The following is a 3,885-nucleotide window of genomic DNA, read 5'->3' as shown; positions in this document are numbered from 1 at the left end:
CCATCAGGCTGCTGTGGCCTGGGGATTTTTATTTCTAGTGGATGTAGAAACTCTTTTCTTCAGCCCTTAATCTCTGCCAGCCTGGCACCCCCCTGGGGCAATGGGGCGTCATCTTCCACTCAGCACCACATGACACCCGTCAGGATGGAAAGGCGGTGCCCACATACCATGCTCACCGTCTCCATTCTTGCCCTCTCCACACTCACCCTCTCCCTGTTGCTGGATGGCAGCTGTCAGACCCCACGGGAGATTGCGCCTAACTCGCTGGCGTAACTCGCTGGCCTGGCTCCACCAGGCAGCCCGGGGCCCCCATGTCTTCTCCTGTTGTGTCCCTCCCCTGGGCACTGTCCACTCCCTGGCGGGCTGGGCCACCCACCCCCCCCACACACACACACCGCAGCCCCTGCAGAGAGGCCCCTTCCCTGCTGGCTGAGCGCCCAGCGTCTGCGGAGACACAAGCTCGCTCTGGGCATCGTGGGGCGGGGGCTGTGCGGCCTGCTGACACGGCTGCCCGGCGTGGATGAAGCCGTGGCGCCTCGCAAGGGTGCACGCTCTTTAATCCTTGCGGCAAGTGAGACGGCTCAGTGCCCGCTTTGTTCATGAAACAAGGGTGTGTTGTTTCCCCTCTTTTCTTCTTGGTGGGTGAGCAATATTTTTTTAAGTGCTAAACTTGTGGTTTGCAAAGCAAACCCCACTGTCGCTTACAGCCAAGGCCTGTGCTGAGTTCCACACCGCGGTGTGGCTCCAGAGGCTAAGTCTCAGTTTAGCTTCAAATACAGGCTTAGAAAATGGGAGACTGGTGAGCCCACTGTTTAGATTAAAAACAGTTTAAATAAGTTTCCAGGAGTTTCACGAACCTAAATGTGGTGATAACGGAGTGTAAGGATCAAAAGGAAAGGGCTCTCCCCTCGCTGACAACGTCTGGACCGAAACACTCTTCACTTCCCTGAGACTGTACCCCAGAGCCCCACGCCGGCCACAGCCGGGACTCTAGGGAGGCAGAGCTGGCCGGGCCGAAGCAGGTCTGGGTCAGAGCCTCCCCCGGGGGGCTGCAGTGTCATTCAGCACCTTCCCAGGGCTGGGTCATGGGCAGAACGCACATGGCTCCTTCCCAGCGAGCCAGGCCCACACCCAGTACGGCAGCCCAGACGCCTGGCTCTGGCAGAGGCAGCTCTGAGCAGCGAGCCCTGTGCCCCACTCCAGAGGAGGGCTGGACCCCAAAGGGCGGGCGGCCCGCTAGGAGCCACATGGCCGACACCTTGGGCTGGCCACGGAGTGGGGTCTGTCTGTCTGCTGTGGCTGCAGCTGTGTCTGGAGGAGAACGCAGAAGCCCCTCTAGATGCCTGCAAGTCCCCACCACTTTGGTGCCCATCCCGCCAGCCGCGCTGTGGCTGCCCTGGGCTTGCTCTTGTCGCCCCACCCCCCGAAGGCCTCCAGGGCCCTCAGTTGGCTGCTGACCCAGGGCCTCCTCCAGAGTGCCTGACTCAGGCACGCAGAGGCTACGGAAGGAGTAAGAGTGAGTCGGAGAATTGCAACCAAATTCAGAATCCGCCCAGCCCTGAGGCCACCTCTTGCCTGCCGCCCACCTGGGTGGGGCTTTACTTCGACTCAGGCCCAGGCGCACCTGCCAGACCTCCGGTGCCTCTGCGACTCCTTCTTCGCACTGGCCTGGGCTCCCAGCCCTCTGCTCTGTCTCACTGAGGCAAGGCGTCCACACTGGCCACTTCTGACTTTGGTCCCGGGGGACTGCCCTCCACCTGCTGGCCCTGCTGACGCTGAGTGTGACTCAGCCATGCCCGGCAGCACCACAAGACGTCCGCTGAGCACGATGTCTACCTGGCATTCAAGGTAAGACACGTGAGGCTGGACGTGTCTGTGAGAGTTCCACATGAGCCTGGCACCGGGACGTGTGGACCATGCACCACAGCCCCAGCACGGTGGCCTCTTCCTCAGCCCAGGTCCTGACTGAAACGACACGGCCAACCTTCCTTCCCACAGGGCCCTCCTGCCTTTTGATTCAAACTGAAGCTCAGCTTTTCCTGGACTCAGATCAGAACCCCACTGCCAGCCTCTGGGGTCTCGGGCTTGTGGATCTGGGGGCTGGTGACCCCTGTCACTGTGCGAGCCTGCCGCACCCGTACCCACACCCGCAGCCGCAGCCACAGTTGGGGTAGAATTGATTCCTCCCCAGTTCCACGAGAAGCCCCTTGAGCTCTAATTAGCACTGAGATGGCCACGCCTGTCCACGCTGCCGCAGCAGCCACCCTTGAAGCCCATCCCAGCCCCGCACAGCCCTCGGCCTCTGGGCACCCCAAGAACACAGGCTCTCAGGGCTTTCCCCGAGGGTGCACGGCGCCCACCAGCTCTCGGAGGCCGGCTGCGGCTTGACTTGGTGAGGGAAGAGGCCTGGCTTGGGACAGGAGGAAGCTGCATTCCAGCCTCAGAGGAGCCTCCTTACCCTGGCCGCCTCTCTCCGAACCCTCGACACGACAATAAGATGATTTCAGGATCATAATTACTAAAGAAAACATTGCCAAGAATGATTCTGTAGCACCCCTTGCTTGCGTCCCCACTCAGCATCTCCACGCAGGGGCCACGTGTTGGTGTCTGCTGCTGGGCAGCCGTCAGCATCCGCAGGGGGCCCCCTCTCCGTGCACAGCTCACAACCCCACGTCCACCCCAGGCTCACAAGGAGCCCGGCTGCGTCCCGCCAGAGGGCGGCGGGGTTTTGTTTGGCAGGAAGGGGTGAGGAAGGAGCAAGCTGTTGTTAGTCTCGCCCCGGTCGGCTGCTACATTCACCCTCTTCCTGTTGGAAGCAAGAGCAGCTCCTTCCAGCGTCACGAGATCCCTTGGGAGCACGAAGGCACTGAGGAGCTGGGACAGGGTCTTCTCCAGTCTGGGGGGAATGAGGGGTTGAGTTGGTGGCATGGGTGTCGGGGAGGAGTGAGGGTGCGGAGTCCTCTTGAGGGCAGGCAGGGGGAAGAGGAGAGGCCAGTGGGTGGCACGGTGCCAGGAGCCACTGGCCCTGCTGCGAATGAGGCTCATCCTGAAGCAGCTGGAGAGGCGGTGGCACCCACGGGCCAAGACGGGAGGGCAGCTCCTGCAGGCGGTGTGGGTGCTGTGCCAGGCTGGGTCTCAGGGGCAGTGAGGCAGACGCCCAGGGACTGAGCGAGGAGGACGGCAGGAAAGAACAGGACGCAGCACCCCAGAGGCTCTTGGAGTTCGCCGTGCTTGGGTCTGGGGGCCTGGCCACTTCCCCCGCAGCCTCCTGCTTACACCTGGGGGTGCTTGACCCCGGAGGGAGGAGGCCTGAGCGGGGCACTGGGCTGGGGGCTCGGTATCCTCACGGGGTCACTCACATGCCGGCTCTCCCAGGACTGGGACCCTGCACACCAGGGACATCTCTCGGGCCCGGCCGGGCTCTGGGTCCCTGGGCTGTGGTATCCTCCAGACCCAAGGCCCTGGCAGGGCCTCCTCCCTCACCAGGCATCCGAGGTGCCCGCTGCATGTGGGGTTTATTACATGTTGCCAGGGGCGCTGGTTATTTTATTTTGCTTCTGGTTTTGCTCTGCCAGCTGCTTGTCGCCCGAATTCTCTGACTTTTTTCTTAGCACCTCTGCTGGGAGTTGCCCAGGAGCTCAGGCCAGTGGGTTCCGCCAGCAGCGCCAACTCCCGTGGCTCGCAGGGATGGGGAGTTTGGGGCTCTGAACCCGTGTGTGGAGCAGGGGAGCATCACCTCCTCCCCTGGGGGCCCCTTCGCATCCCAGGCCCCACTGGACTGTGACGGCAGCGGGAAGGGAGGATGTGTGTGGGGCCGAGAGGGAGCTCCTAGGAGACGCTATTGTTGTCCCGGGGTGGCTGTGACAGAGCCTCACAGACCCACAG

This window comes from Piliocolobus tephrosceles, chromosome 18 (assembly GCF_002776525.5).
Source record: "Piliocolobus tephrosceles isolate RC106 chromosome 18, ASM277652v3, whole genome shotgun sequence".
Lineage (NCBI taxonomy): Eukaryota > Metazoa > Chordata > Mammalia > Primates > Cercopithecidae > Piliocolobus > Piliocolobus tephrosceles.
This window is presented reverse-complemented; position numbering follows the sequence as displayed.